Below are 15,593 nucleotides of genomic sequence, written 5' to 3' on the forward strand. Positions count from 1 at the left end.
CCCCCAGGGGACCGTGACCTGTGGGACCCCTGGGCCGACTGCCCGTGCCCAGATGGGCGGGAGGTGCCCCAGCCGGGGGTCCCTGCTCGTTCCCCAGGCGCGCTGTGGCCAGGGGTGCCCACGGAGGGTCGGGGAGATGTGGGGTGATGGACGGGCTCTTGTCTGGGTCGGGGTGCGCTTGGCTTGGCTTTGGTGATGTGTTTCTTTGCACCCTCATGTTTATGGCCAAAACCTTCATGGGCGATGGGAGCCAGGTGGGTCAAATCTGCGTGGAAGGATGGTGGTACCAGCAATTGTGGAGAGCTCTCAAATGCTGGGGGTTCTTTGGGCAAACTGATGAGCGGAGATCTGAGCAGCTCTGCCTTTCCTGCATGCGTCTGTTGTGGCTCAATGCTGAGTCCAGTAACTTCAGTGGATGTGGGACAGGTGTGAGGACTGTGGCTTCAGCACGCAAATATTGGTGCTGGCTTTGCACTGAGTAGGCAGCTGCAGAGCAGAGGTGCAGGGCCCTGTCCCGCCGAGGCTGTGGAGGAATCCTGTGCAGATGTTGCAGAGATGCTTGCTGCTGGTTTTTCCTGACAACACAACAGTTGCTTTTCTCCACCCAGTCTGTCACTCAAGCAGTGCACTGGACTTATCCTGGCCTGGAGGACAATTCTGACAGTTGCTTCTGAATTGTGTCTCTGTACTGTGTATGAGTGTGCAGCCTCCTACGCCTGTGGTAATCGCTCAGCTCTTCTAGTTCCTGCACTTTTAGAGGTCTTTAAAGGTGTGTGGTCTGACCAACCAGCCCTTGACTCTCTCATTGTATTTGGCATATAAGCATCTCTCCCTGCTGCAGCTGAGAAGCAGCTTTTTTTTGAGTGTAAGCTGTGACTTGATGGAATTGGAATCCTGTGGCACACCATGCACCATCACAAGGTGCAGCTTGTCCATGGTGCAAGGCTGGCATCAGGGCTGAGGCAGCTCTGGGGGAAGGTTTTGCTCTGATGGGCAGGATGACATGAGCCCATTCAGCCCCTTCCCTGGCAGCAGGGCAGGAGTGCCGGGGATGTGCGATTTACTCCTGGTAGCTGCAGGTGTCTGACAGGTGGCTGCTTGGACTCCTCTGCCTCATTCGTCACTGAAGGCTCTCCTGTTGTGCTGCTAAGGTTGTTTAAATCCCACCAGAGCTGCCTCCTGCAGAGGTTTGGGTGACAAGCGTTTGCAAGGCAGGGGTGCTGCCTTGGTACTGGTGGATTGGTTTGCTTCTGCTGGTCAGATTTTTAGCTGGCCAAAATGTTTGCATACCCAGGTGTTGGTGTTGTGTGTTGCTTTCAGACAGAAGTGCTAGACCACAGTACTTGTTCAGGCGCAGAGGAACGCTCGGAGAACTGCCCTGTGGTTACCCCTGAGCAGTGGCTTTGCTTGCAGCTTCCTCTCATAAATAAAGCAAAAGCAGCGTGCAGCGCTGTGTGGGCTCCGAGCAGCCCCTCCTGCTTTCAGAAGCAGGGTGGCCAACCCCACTAGGCAGTCTGTGCTGTCTGGGCTGTGTTGTCCTTTGACACACTTTTGTTTTTTAACAAGCAGCTTTTCCCTGTGGCTCATGCAAGTGCCGAAATAACAACCCTGGGTACCACTGTCCCTGTCCTTCTCAGCAGGACCCTCCCCGGGATGCGCAGTTTCCTCTGGCAGCAACAGATTGTCAGCAGCACACGGCGATGGCTACAACAGGTCACAGCCAACACGGGCTGGCTGTGTCAGCACAGCAGGGTTCCGGCTATTATGGTCATTTACGTATCAGGCCGTTATTCAGTACAGAGCTGGAGAAGACCTTGAGAGGTCATTCAGTCCATCTCCTGCCCTCCACAGGATCGCTGATAACCAACCCCTTCCTGACAGATGTTTGTCGTATTCATTCTTAAAAACCTCTGATGGCAGGGACTCCTAAGCTCCCCAGACAATCTGTTTGACATTTAGCAGCCCTCATATTAGGTTTTTCTCATGATTCGTACAGAAATGTCTTTTTCTTCAGTTTAGTTTCAGGATTTCTCTTCTTTTTTCTATTTATTGGGCACAGGCAGAAAAGTTCCTTCCTTCCTTTGCAGCAGGCCAGTAGATATTTGGAAGTTGCTACTGTTTCCTTTACTAATACAGATTAAACCACACTGGTTCCTTTGATCACTATTTTTTAGGTCATGTATTCTTGGTCTGCCTCTTGTTACTCTCTTCTGGACCATCATCCTTGGTGAGGAGTGATGGTTAACCTGGGATAAAGGGCTGAAGTTGCTGCTGTATTTTTGCTCAGAAGACTGGGGGTTACTTCATATCTTTTACAAACAGTGATCCTGTTTATATATATCCCACTGTGTGTGCTTTTCACTTTTGCCATAGGTGACTCATGTTTATATTTTTTATCTCATCAACCTTTCAACTATTCCTCTCCAGAACTTTTCCTGCTTTTCATTCCTTATCTTGTGTTTGCCTGGTTAATTATTCTTACCAAATTGCTTTACCTCATGCTTGTCCTTGTTGAACTGAGTCCTTTTTTTTTTTTTTTTTTTCCCAGACTGCTTCTTCTAAGTTATTGGGATTGTTTTGAATTCTTGTCCTCTTGCATGCTTGCAGTCCCTCTCAGCTTGGTGTAGCCTTCCAGGGCAATCAGCCTGTTTTCTCTGCCATCAGCCAAGTCATGGATGAGAACACCAATTGGTGGGGTGGGTTCTGCTGGAAGATGCTTCAGTAGGGTCCTCCCAGTCTGTGCTCATAGAGCAGTGCCCTGTTCCTGGGTGGTCTTCCCAGCAATGGTGGTCCCACCTTCGGACAGCTCAGGCCAGTCTCTGCATCCCTGGCTACGTTATGGGCATGTCCCATCAGACACTATCACAGGTCTCTGAAATCTTTGTTTCTTCTCCCCTTCCTGCAAGTTCTGACACCCTGTCACAGAAAGAGAGATTTGATGTGATTTGTTCTTGATGAGCAGAGGTTATTTCTTGCTCAAGTTCTCCTTGTCTTCTAAGCACTTCAATTGAACTTAAGCTGATTATTCTATAATTTCCTGCTTCCTTGTTCCCATCCCTGTATTTTTCAAAGATAGGCTTTGTGTTTTCCAGTCCTTTGTAACATCAGTCATCCCCTGTGAGTGACTGGAGACAATTCCCAGTGCTCTGGAGTTGCTGATGTCGTTGAGTTGTGGGGAACTCTGGCAAGGTGTCCACATTGCCTCCAGTGGGGGATAATATCATATTAAAACACATGTAATGCACTGCAGAGTCTGCTTGTCTTCCCACTCTGTGTTGGGAGGACAAAACAATTAATTGAAAGAAAATAAACCAGAACAAACCATCTATAGAGCTGCTTTTCTGAGACCAACTCAGGGCTTGTTTACCTGCTAATGGTGTTCTGCCGTGCTGTGGTTATTAGTAAAGTTTTGACCTCATGGTCTGCAAAAACAGATGCTGCCTCTTTCCAATTATAAATGGGATTTGAAATAGCCTGCTGGAGTGGGAAGAGAAGGGCAGCCTCAAATAGCACAGCCACTCACCCAGGCAGCCGGTGTCCAGCATCATGGGCTGTTCGGAGGTGGCCACGTGCTGTGCGTCACGGTGGCGGGTGTCTTGGCCAAAGTCTGATATTCTCTTTGCTGATTTTAGATTTAAATGTGGTTTAACTTCCCAAAACCATGAGCTGCCATGCAGAGAGCTCCTTTGTAACCTGGTGTCAGGTGTTGGATATGTAGGGTTTAAGGGTGGAGAATCAAGCCTTTGGGAAGGCACAGGCAGGTTTGGGTGTTAGTGTGCCCAGTGTGGGGACTCCAGGGGACTCAGGACTTACTGAGGGATCAGTAAAACCAAGAAGGTTTCATGACTTTAGGTAAGTCACTAGTACAGATGGGATGAAGACAAACAGTTTAACCTACCTGCAATTAAATTGTTGTGGTTTTTTTCATTTCCAATGGTGAAAACTGTTCATTTCTCAATCATAATGTTTATTCTTACCTTGACTGACTGACCAGCCATGTGCTGCTTATACAGCCCTTCTCTTTGCCCCTTGCAGCCTATGCCAGAGCCATAAATGCTGCAGGATATTTGGGGTTTAAGTGTTGGGATTTGATTTTTAATTGAATAGGAAATTTTAAACCTTGTGTTGAACCTTTTAGGAGACTCCCAACATGCCGCCCATTGGAAATGCTACATTTCCAATGTAGAGGTTGACATTGTACCTCCTCAGTATGGCTGTGTAGCTCAGGGCAGGCTCTGTATCCATGTTTTTGTGCAGGCTTCCCCTGGCAAGTGTTCTCTCTGTCAAATTTTAATGATTTCTAGTTACCCACTGCCAGCCAGCTCCTGGTTTCCATTCTAAAATCCCAACTGCAGTCAACTCTGTACCTGTAGATTTGCCTGCAAAGTGGGATTGCCCTTTGCATGGTGGCTTCACACCCTTAAGATCAATTGTGACTGTGTGGTATTTTGGACGCTCACCTTGTGGGAGCTGTTTTTCCCATGGATGTTGTGGAAGCGCTTCAGAACAGGCGTGCACAGCTCCTTGAAGGACTCGCCACACACATCCCGGGTGGGTGTCTTGGTGCAGGTCTGAGCACAGGGTCTCTCCCTTGGTTTGTGAGCGTGGTGAGGAGCAGGATGCTGGGTTTGGTGGCTGTGGGGCACTGGCTGCAGCGTGGACATTGCTCTGGTGCAGCAGGGAGGCCTCAGGCAGCATCTCGGTAAGGAAATACCGCTCGCGCAGTGCCGCACACGGCGGGATGCTCCGCCGCTGGGGGTGTCCTTTGTGGGAAGCAAACTTTGTCCCAGAGGGACGTTCCTCTGAGTGTGTTTACAAAGTCTTCTTCTATAGTGCATAAAAGCCGTGAATGCTAATCCGCTCTGGAAGCAGCAGAGTCAAAGCTTGATACCGTTAAATACAAGCCGTGTCCTGCGGCATGTGGGGTTCCCGCTGCTTTTTCATTTCTGTTGCCTGCACCAGCTTGACTTCAGGTTTTTGTAGTTTCTTTGAGGTCTTGGGCACTGCCTGCAGCGAAATGGATACGAGTGAAAGCCCTGGTTTGAGCTGGGATCACTTCACTGCAACCCTTGCAAGCGTTTCCCAGGAGGAGAGACACCAGCAGGAGACCCAGCGAGTGCTTTTGAGGGCTGAGGAGGTGCAGGCGAGGACCTGGCTAGGGAACCATGGAGTGTAGAAATCTGTCATTAAAATGCATGGTGATTAAAAAGATGTGCAGGAGCATTTCTGAGAGACTTTACGTGGCCTGAGTGATGCTCAGCAGACACTGTGGGAAATTGGTGGCTGGAATGCAGCAGCATTTGCAAAATTATCGCACCTGTGACTTGAACAAATTCATCCCAAGAGCAAGAGGCACTGTGCAATCTGTTGATATGCATTTATCGAAATAAGTAATTCATAGTCTGAAGTCACCTGTACTTCTGTTTTTATTTATTTGCAGGTTTTTTAAAGGCCTTTAAATGGGCCTCTTGACCTGTACTGTGTGTGCACTTGCTGTGTCCTGTTGCTGCTCCCACAGTAAGAGCTGTGGTTGTGTGATGGAGTTGAAGTTACAAGGGCTTTCTCCTAGCCTGTGTTCTTCAGCATAGACTCAGATTCGTGTCCTTGTTGTGCTGTGTCCCTCTCCGTCTTGGAAAAGTCAGCTGGCTGGTTTCATTCCTCAGTTCCCATCTGCTCTCTGGGGACAGTGACATCTCTTGTCACAGGGGTTTGGAGGACACAGCCACGCTTCTGTGACAGCAGGGTCTCTGTCAGCGCGTAGGAGAGGAGCAGTCAGAGGAGGTTAACACACACACCCCCAATTATATCAAGTACTTCTCTTGGTTTACTTCTTTTGCAGAACAAAACTCATTTGTGATTCCCTTTGATTCATCTAAAACAAATCATTGATTTGTACTTATATCCTGAATGTTCATTGATTATTCACTTAGTGTTTAATGTAAAACACATCTATAGCTGGCTAGTTTAAGTGAAGCTGCCACTCATCTCTAGAAAGCCTTGAAGCCACTAAGTGCTGGACAAACTGCTTTAGCAAGAGATGGACAAGGCTGCTGCAGGTAGGCTTGGATTATCCATGGCCCTCCCTATTCACAAAATTCAAACCAGTCACCAAAGGACCAGTTTTTCTGATTGTGGTGTAAAGAAACGCAAACAAATATCCATACTGGGCTGCCTGGCTCAGCACAGGCATCCACAGCCACCAGGACATTGAAGGAAACCCTTGAGGCTGAGCCTCAAAATAAAACCTGCCTAAAAATACTTGAAGATGATGCTTAATGTTCTAGGTGAAAATTTTCCATATCATTATTGTGCCAATTCTAATGCTGAAGTTTTCTTTTTCATGAGACGGAGACCAAGAGGTTGGGAGATTGGGTGGGTGAAGAGGGCTGCTGTGGTGGCAGAACTCACTGGGCAAATTAAAGGGTTGTGGAAAGTATTAAAATAATCAAAGAGCTTCAGCAGGGGCAGGCAGGTTAGCACTGTTAGGAGGAGAGGCTTTTCAGGGAGGGCTGATCAAGCATCTGCTTAGCAGCTTCCTGATGCAGGCAGAGGATTGTTGTCTTTGATGGAGGGAAATAAATTTTTTCTACCTTTTCCATTTGAATTGCAGCTTAGGGGGCTTTTTATTCAGCAATGCCCTTCTTGGGTTTATTTTCGAGCTCACATCAGGCTTCCCTGCAAAGCAGGAAAGTCTGGGAGTGGCAGATTCCTGTATTAAATAATCTCTTTCTGCATTACTTGTGTCACTGGCTAATTCTCCTTCTGTTTTGTCCTGGTGTCAAGTCACATTTGAGTCTCAGGATCAGTGCATTAGCATGGATGTGTCTCTGATGCACACAGATGGCTCTGTAACTCCATCTCTTCTCCTGCCTGCCTGTCCCTGCCTTGGAGTGACTCCCCCAGTATTTAAATATTCCACCCCTCCTGTGCTACGTACAGGATAAATACTTACCTAAAGGTTAATCTGTATTTTGAAATGACTAGACATGCACACAAAAATGTCTTGTGCAAGATATTTTCATTTCTGCTTATATTAAAGTGGACAGCAGTAGCATTAAAATGTAAATCATTAGGCTTTAAAGAAGCTTCTGGGCAAGAATTAATCTCCACCTGTCTTTTAGTTCATGGTGAGTTTTGTTGCGTTACAGTGTCCATTTACTTGTGGCTATAATTGTCACTCTGGTTGTTCAGGAGTTGTTGGTAGTGGCAGTGCTGCTGCCTAGTCCATACCTGTTCCTCAATGAGTTTTCAGATCATCCTGATCACATTTCAAGTCTGCCTTAGAGCACTTAGGTTTTTCTTCTCTCCCTGCGATGCCAAGAGCTTTCTGGGAGGTTCAGCCTGGAGACCCTTTTTTGTCACTCACTGCTTGTACGTACGTGGCAAGAAATCTCCTGTGAATTGTCACTGTTCTGAGGAATGTCATGGCTTAGGGAGGAGCCAGAGGTTGTGGTACCAAAAGTTTGTGTAGCCTTTAGAAGCTCTTGTAAATAATCAAAGAAACGCTTCTAATCCTGAGAAATGAGCTCCTTAAAGATCTGTGTATATGTATTTTATATTGTGAAAACAAGTAGTGGTTTAGTTAAAGCATAGTAGTGAGGCCAACCCTGCCCGTACCAAGAACTTCACACAGAAGCTGGAGAAGTTTTCTGAGGGAGAACTAAATTTCTTTATTCCTCTCCAAAAGACAGACACTCAGGGGAGCAGAGCTGCTGTGCAGTGTCCCCATGTGAAGAACAAGAGCAGTGTTTGTCTGTATCCTTTGCCAGGTGAATGGATGGATCTGGTGGTGGTTGAGCTCTCTCAGACTCAATCACTGCCACAGACAAGTACCTGTCAGATGAATTATTCTGTTAATGCTGGCAGAAGTGTTGTGGTGGTCTCCCCTCCCTCTGCTCTGTGCCCAGACTGTGATCTTTTACTTTTATTTGATCTCGCCTTTCATGTTTTAACTATTCCTTTTTCGTGCCATCTCTCATTGCACTCTCTGGAGCTGGCTTTGATATCTTTTCTCTTTGTCTTCTCTTTCCCTCAGTTTCCTCCCTTTCTTCTTCCTTTGATGCTGTAGAAAATGACCAGGATGGAGATCTTCCCATGTCTTCCCTCTCTTAACCTTGTCCAGTTCAAGTTATCCACTATTTGAAGAACTTTACCAGATACTCACCTAATAGTGTGGCTTCGTTAACACCAAGCAATGATTTTGGGTAGAAGCTGGTTTAGGCTGCCTGGGGAGGAGATGGTGCTGGTCTTTGCACCAGGTGTCAGGGGTTGCTCTGAGTCCATCTGGGTCCCAGGAGTGGTGGTGAGGCCAGGCACAGCCCCCCAGGACATAGCATCCTGATTCCAGAGTGAGGATATGCCGTGGGGATGTTTCCCCAGGCGTCACATGTGGGTGGCTGGTGCTGATGGGCAGCAGGAGCTCCTCCTGCACGTCATATATAGAGCTTCAACTAAATTGAAGGAAAGGCAAAAATTGTGTTTAAAAGGAGATTGATTTACTGACTTTGAGGAGCGAGAAGTATTTAGGAAAAAAACTGGAAATGCAAATTCTGGCTGAGCACAAGCTTTGTCATTTGATGGCTGAAATTCTCCACTTTGTCGTGCCAGTGAATCCACATGAAACATGTATTTTCCCCAAGCTAAAGAGCTGACCTGGGTGGGGGAGGTAAGTACTCAGAGTGGTGGATGAGCATAATTAGGACATGGATTGTGGGTTGGCTCTGTATAGATCAGTTTGTGTTTTGTTAATGTCTGGTTCCACCCTGTCTGTCTGTTTTATTGGATTAATTTATTACTTTCTGAAAGTGCCTCTCCACTGAGCTAAAATATCTATTTACGGGAAGTATTTGGTTACCATGAAAAAGTGTATTTGGCATGTGTTTGGCAAATATTAAGTACTTTCTTCTGTTTCTTTTGCAATTTAATCTTCTATTTATCTTGGGTATTGATTGCTGAATGCCTTGGTAATTATTTGCTGATCTTGAAAACAATGATTTTAGAGGCTTGAATTACTTTTGTAATATTAATCATTACCTTGGTGTGCTTGCCTCAAAGGATGGGCTCTTTCTGACAGCTCCAGGTGGACATTTACTGTCTGAAATGATGCCGCCATCTTAAAATAGCAAAATCATTACTGGTGTTTTGTTCCCAAAACTAAGCAGATACTTGCAGAGATGCAAACCTGGCAGTTGCAGTGAGCTCACAAATTTGCTGTTCCTCTTGATGGGAGGAGTGGCCAGATTCTGAAGTCAAATAAAAATGTGGTTGTATTCAGTTTCCAAATTAATTTCATGGTGTATTGGTCCCAGCTCTGGCGCAGGGCTGGTGGGGCAAGGGGCGGCCCTGCTCCGGTGGCAATGGAGCTCTGCCAGGGGGAGAGAAGCCACACTCCAAAGGGTCTCACACTTGCAAGTGAATGTGGTGCCATACAGAGGCACATCTTGCTTTGGGGGAAGGTGAGAAATTGAAGAGTCTCTGCTGGGAGCTGAGTAATTGGCACCTGCTATTATTGTGTCCCTCCTCCCCCTTTTAATAACTTGTTTATAGAGATAACTCTCCTACAGATCTCATTACACAGCCATAAAGCACGATTCTTTAAAAAATACATGCATTCCTATTCATGTCAGGTCTGAATACCTACCTCCTTCATTTTCCATAAGGAGAAGGGATGGTTTTTGTGGTATCCAGGCATCTTTCCTCACTGCTGGTCAGAGTCAGGGCTGCCCGTGAGGAGACGATCTGTGTCCTTGCCATACCTGGATGGAGATGTAATCCTTCCATTAATACAAAACCTGGCAGGCAGTTAGAGTAGCTGGGAGGGGAATTTTGTCTTCTTGTTGTTTTAGGCCTTGAAGCAAGGGGTTGTGTTGGCTGTTTGAGTGACGCTGGCCTGATCTCCACCGGAGCTTGCACAGTGGCATACATTGCTGGGGAGCACGAGAGGTGACGTTTAGCATACGCCCCTGGGATTTCTAGTGCAGTGAATCCTGCTTCCTGCTCATGCATCAAGTGATACGTTTAATTGGTTTTAGCAGTTTCATCCTTGTTATTTTATTAGTGGATCGTGGTGCAAAAGGAAGCTGGGAGCATTTTTGGATCCTGTCCTGGGTAATTCGATGAGTAAGTCTTGCTGAGCTTCATCTCTGTGCAGGTGCAGCGATGCATCTCCTGCAGGGGATATGGGGGGAAGAGCGTCTCCTCCTCCTCCTCCCAAACACCTGTGTGAGGAAGAAAGAGGAGGAAAGGGCAAAATCATGTCCATGACAATTATTTTTTGATTCTTTTCATCACCTTATAGAACAAGAATGATAAACGGAGCCTCAGAAAAGAGGGCATTCCAGCAAGCCCTGGCAGGGATGTAATCTTTTTTCTTCGTATTGAGGTATAAAGATAATTCCAGTCGGGATTGAAACAGTGGATGGCAAATAATTCTTGAACAATCCGCTTATGGTGTTCCAGGATGCGAATGAAAACCACTAATGGGATAAAGAAGGATCTAGATAATTATCTTGACTGCATTAAATCCCATCCTTTCAGGAGAATACTCTTGTGTGGACACCAATTTCATGTGTATCAAATGCTAAAGCTGACTAGACATTTTCAGAAGCTGGCTGATTCCAACACAGCCATCCTCTCTTCGTGATGATCTGTCTTTTTTCTACCTGGTTGGTCGTAATAAATCTGATTTCTGGTCTCTGCTGCCCTGTTTCGTTTTTTCCCCCTCCCCACAGCAGGTTAAAGCTGTGACACACGTTCTCTCCAGGGCAGATTTGAAACCTCCTTCATCTTTTTCTCCTTTCATTTGGTCTGCTGTTTTGAGAGACTTCCTGGGGGTTTTTTTTCCCATTTTACAGCTGGTAGTGCTGTTGTTTTAAGTCTGACAGAAGAGCTGCATGTAATATTAAGGTATGTGAGATATTCTTTTAATTGATCCATTTTTTTTTCCCCATCAAGAGCTCTGTCCTGCAGTGTGGGGGACAGCGCTGTGCTCCAAAACAAATCCAGTTGTACAGTCAGCTAATGAGGCTCTTGTTGTAGGCTCTTCGTGTTTGAACCTAATGGATACCCCATGGATGGAGTGGAGGATGGCAGAAAGGAGCAGTTTTGTAGTGACTGAGACCGTGACATTTGGATGGGGTTGGCTCAGTTAACAGCATTCAAAGCTTTGCATTACAGAAACTCTGTCCTCTGAGACCCCATGGTCAGAGGAAATGGCAGCACAAATGCACCTCTAAGAATGTGGGTGTCAGCAAAGCACCTCTAGGAAGTGGCTGCTTCTTCATTATCCCCCAGCTGCTCAGGCTGCTGCATTTTCCAGCTGTCAGAGAGCCATTTCTCTCCAGCCTCACACAAAGTGTTCCCCAAGTGATCTAAGGCATGTCTGAGCTGGCTGCAGCATCTTTTGGTGAGCCAGGCTGTGTGTCCCACAATGGGAGCAATCTGGAGACTCTCAGCTGAAGACGGCTGCCCACGAGCTGTCCTCCAGCTGGAAGAGGAGGATTGGCAGTCGGCACCATTTCTTTGCACTGCAGAGGACAGATGCTGTTCATGGCTGTTCTGTCAGGAAAGAGTCCCATCATTCGTTTGGAGAGCACCCAAATGCAGCTTCTCAGTGTCAGACCCTCTGAAACCACAAGGTTCCCATCTTTACTTGCTGTCATGGCAGCATTGTTAGGGCTCAGTTGTCTTTAGAAGTACAGAAGGGCTTCCTTGCTCTTAGTGAGAAGTCAAAGAAGAAATTCTGTCCTGTCCAAGGTGGACTTGGGTTTCCAGTCTCCCTCCTGTGGCAGAGAGAGGTTACAAGGGCCAGTTTTGTGCTGAAATCCAAGGGGTTGGTGTGTCTCTTTTTGCTGTGAACTGTAAGTTGCTCTTGACACCAGATTTGCTGTTCACACCACTGTGAGCTGTCACTTGCCTGTCCCATCTGGAGGATGTCCTTAGAGGCACATGAAGCTCAGCCCTTCCATATCAGGCTTGGATTTGGGACAGGTAGGCTGCACAAGGGTGTGATGTGCAGCTGGGCACACCCCGATAAAGCACTTGCCAAGCAGGGCTGTGTGTAGAGAAGAGGATACGTGGGATCCTTGCAGCCTCTGGAAGGCTCTTTAGGAAACGAGTCATGTTTAAAAAATGTGGTCATTTTTTGTTTTGGTGACATGGTTCTAGAACAGCAACTCTTAAGCTGAAATGCTCACACAGAAGTCAGTATCAAGGTTTCTTCACCTCCTGATCAGAGTTGTGTGCCCTGTGGCTCTAGGAGCAGGGCTGAACTTTAACAGTGATGCCTGGTGCAGGCTTTTGCCTAAAAATACTGACATTCTGCAAGAGGAGTCTGGCAAGGTCTGACAGCTGATTCCTAAAAATCAATTGATTGCTGTTTAAAATAAGATATCCATCCTACACACTCGTGACTTGCACAGAGATCTTGATGGGCATTTTCACCTGGGTCTTGGTATCACTGCACACCCTTCAGATGAACCACTCATTAAGAAATCTCATTACTTGCTCTGTTAAAGGTGTCTGGTTAGCTGAGTTGAAATGTCCTTTCTCCAACCCAGTGTTGTGATGGAGCGGCTCCTGGAGCTGTTATGCCAAGTGTTACCTCCACAGAGCATTATAAACGATCTCCTGCCATCTCCTGCTTGGGTGAGCGCTACCCAGAGAGAAACTGTGATTTTTTCCCGGATGTCTGCACATCTCTCAAGTGACTTGCACGATGCACACACACAGAAAGGCAGATATTTCATGTCTCTTCAGAAATCTGTCAAGACAGTGGCAGATCACTTAGCTTGTGCTGTCTGTTCATAACTTCTAAAATGCAGGTCGAGGAGTATTGCTGTAATAGTTAAAGGTCAGGCAAAATTACAACCTTTAGCCCTTTGTAGCAGCTGTGGCCATCAAAGGAGGTGTTTTACTCCTGGGATTGAAACTTTAAGCACTCGTCTCTTGTTCCACAGTGCTGGTTAGTTACTCTGCAAGCCTGCAAACCAAAGGTGGCCATTTCTGCAGGGGCTCATGGTACTCAGAGGCCCCAGTTGAGACCAGGATCCTCTCTGGTGTGCCCTGAATGTCCTGGGTGCACTGGGAAGCCTCCCAGAGAGCTTCACCATGAAAAGCTGGGCCAGGAGGAGTGGGTCCCTGTAGGTGAGGTGGTTGTCAGTGGCAGAATTTGAAATCCACATCAACTCATCAGCATCGTTTGGTTACCAAGGTCACTGCAGTGCTGCGACATACATGGGGATCATTTGCATCAGACTTCAGGATTTGATGGAGAGGAGGAAAGGGAAGATGTTGACAAGAGAGCGCTCGTAGTTGGGTAGAATTCGGATCACAGCCAGCCAGTGCAGAAAAGGTCAAGAAATTCTTTTGTCTGCTGGTGTGTGGCATAGCACACCGGCAGGAAGGGGTGGATTTTGTACATGCACTTTGTTTAGTTTGGCTTCCAGGAGAAGTCCTTATCTCTTCTCCTGCTGCCAGCTTCTTTGGACTTGCCCTCTTTCCCTCTGCTCTGCCTACATTTCTTGCTGTGATTTCAATTATTTATACCATTTCTCTTCCCCTTAAACTGCTCCACTGCCTGTGCACTATGGAAGCAGCTGTCGCTTCCCAAGCCTGTTCTGCTGATGTGTGAAGAGCCGATCCCTCTGCACACAACTCGTTAAGAGCATTTCAGGGCTCTTCAGTGTGGGCAACTATGTGGATGTAAAATTGCAATTGGATCTTACCTTATGGAAGATTTTAAGTGCGGCTGGTGAAGTAATGATCTACTTATTAATGTCAAATAGCAGGAGGGAGCTGCTCAGGGTAACAAGAGGAAAGGAGGAAGAGTTTTGCAGAGGAGTGTGTCCCCTTCTTTTGGTGAAAATTAAGCAGCTTAAAACTAGAGGTTATTCTTCTCTTGGTTCCACCAGTGTGCATTCAGCAGAATCTCATTAAAATAATTTAATTTCTTTTTGACACAGGCTGATGTCACAGAGGTGACAGGGAGGCGCGGCCTCACCCGGCTGGTCTGAATTCAGAGCTGAGGCTGAGAGAGGCAAATTCAGCCATCCAATCTAGTCCTCCCTCATTTTTACCTCTGCAGCACTAAGCTTGGAGAATGAGCAGAAAGAGTTTAAATCTCTTTCTTCATTGCTGCCGTGTTCAAACTGAATTAACTCTCATCTGAAGGCAGCCTGTGCTGTAGGAAATATCTGCCATGGTCCAAACTGTGTTTTGAGGTCAGAATTAAAATGTATGTAACTGTTGAGCAGTGAGTAATGAATACTCAAATCCTGCTCTTTGCCAACAGTTGTTCTGCAAGATGTGATTTGTATACATCCCTTGTACCTGTGCAGGTACATGAATGTGTTATTAGAATAGGAACCAGCACAACATGTCACAGGAAAGAATGGTTATAAGGTGAAGCGGCTTGCTGGAAATTTAAATAATTTTTTATTTCAAACCTACATTTATTTATTTGACTTCTACAAATGTAGCTTCTAGAGTGTACTAGTAATTGATGTGAGGATGCAATTGTATTCATGGCACATCTGTGTCAGGGGCAGTATTTATGTGCAATGGCTGCTCCATGAAATATTTGTTCTCTCCTCTTGGCTCCTCCATCCAATAAGTAGACGTGAGCTCTCAGGGAAAGTGCAAACAATTTTTAGAGCTGTTCTAGATATATAGATAGGTAGATGGATAGATAGATAGATAGATATAGTCCTTAAAGAATTTTTTGATTGTGTAACTGAAAAGAGCTTTTGAAAAGATAGAACAAGTCTCAAGTAAAGAATGGCCAGGGAGAGGCTGGTGCTTTGCTGTATTTGATGGGCTTTCAGCCTGCTAATGAAGAAAGCCTAATGCTCCCACTTTACAGAGTACTGTCTGAGGACTGAGACTCTTGGGATGTGTTTGAGTGCATGGGCTTCCTTCTGGCTTCTTTTGGATAGAGACCATTCAAGTTTGAAAGAATTGCTTAAGTTCCTTAAATTGTGTCCTGTCTTCTGAAAGAAGAATTGCAGAGATAATTGCAAAGTAAACTGAGGAGAGGCTGACAAAAATGAATGAGGCAGAAGTTTGGGTAGGACTCGCTGTGTGCTGAAGTCATTCTTCTGGTCACAGTGGCCAACGTTGGTATCACATGTATTTCAGAGGTTAGTTATGTGGTACTGCCAGATTCCCAATGGATTAATAGATGTTTCCATTCAGACTGACAGCTCTTGAGGCCCCACAGCAGTAGGGTGAAGGTGGTGTTACTTGACTTCTAGACAGGGAAGTGGATTGATGAAAAGCAAAGCCCTCTACAAGGCTGGCTGGGTGTCATTCAGCCCATTTCACAGGTGGGAAATCAGGACACAAGAGAGGTTCCCAACCTGCTGGGTGCATAATCCCTTTGGAACCTCCCTCTGAGCATCTCTCCTGCAGCCCCTCAAACACAGAAGCCGTGTCTACAGAAGGATGGGTTTGTGTTTCTCTGCTGGCATATTTGTTACTGGAGGAATGGCATTTATTGGGATTTTCTGGGATATCTACACTTGTTCTGGGCTGGGAAGTCTGTGGGACTCGGGGCAGGAACTTCAGGCTGTGCCAGGAGGGCAGACGGAGCGAGC

The 15,593-nt window shown here is 46.5% G+C and overlaps 1 protein-coding gene across 2 annotated transcripts in view; it reads left to right on the forward strand.

Annotated features, from left to right (window-relative positions):
• The window catches only part of MGAT4B (alpha-1,3-mannosyl-glycoprotein 4-beta-N-acetylglucosaminyltransferase B), a 51,296-nt gene that overhangs the window by 393 nt on the left and 35,310 nt on the right, over positions 1–15,593 (forward strand). The window lies entirely within an intron of this gene.

The sequence above is a fragment of the Corvus hawaiiensis genome, chromosome 15 (assembly GCF_020740725.1).
Source record: "Corvus hawaiiensis isolate bCorHaw1 chromosome 15, bCorHaw1.pri.cur, whole genome shotgun sequence".
Lineage (NCBI taxonomy): Eukaryota > Metazoa > Chordata > Aves > Passeriformes > Corvidae > Corvus > Corvus hawaiiensis.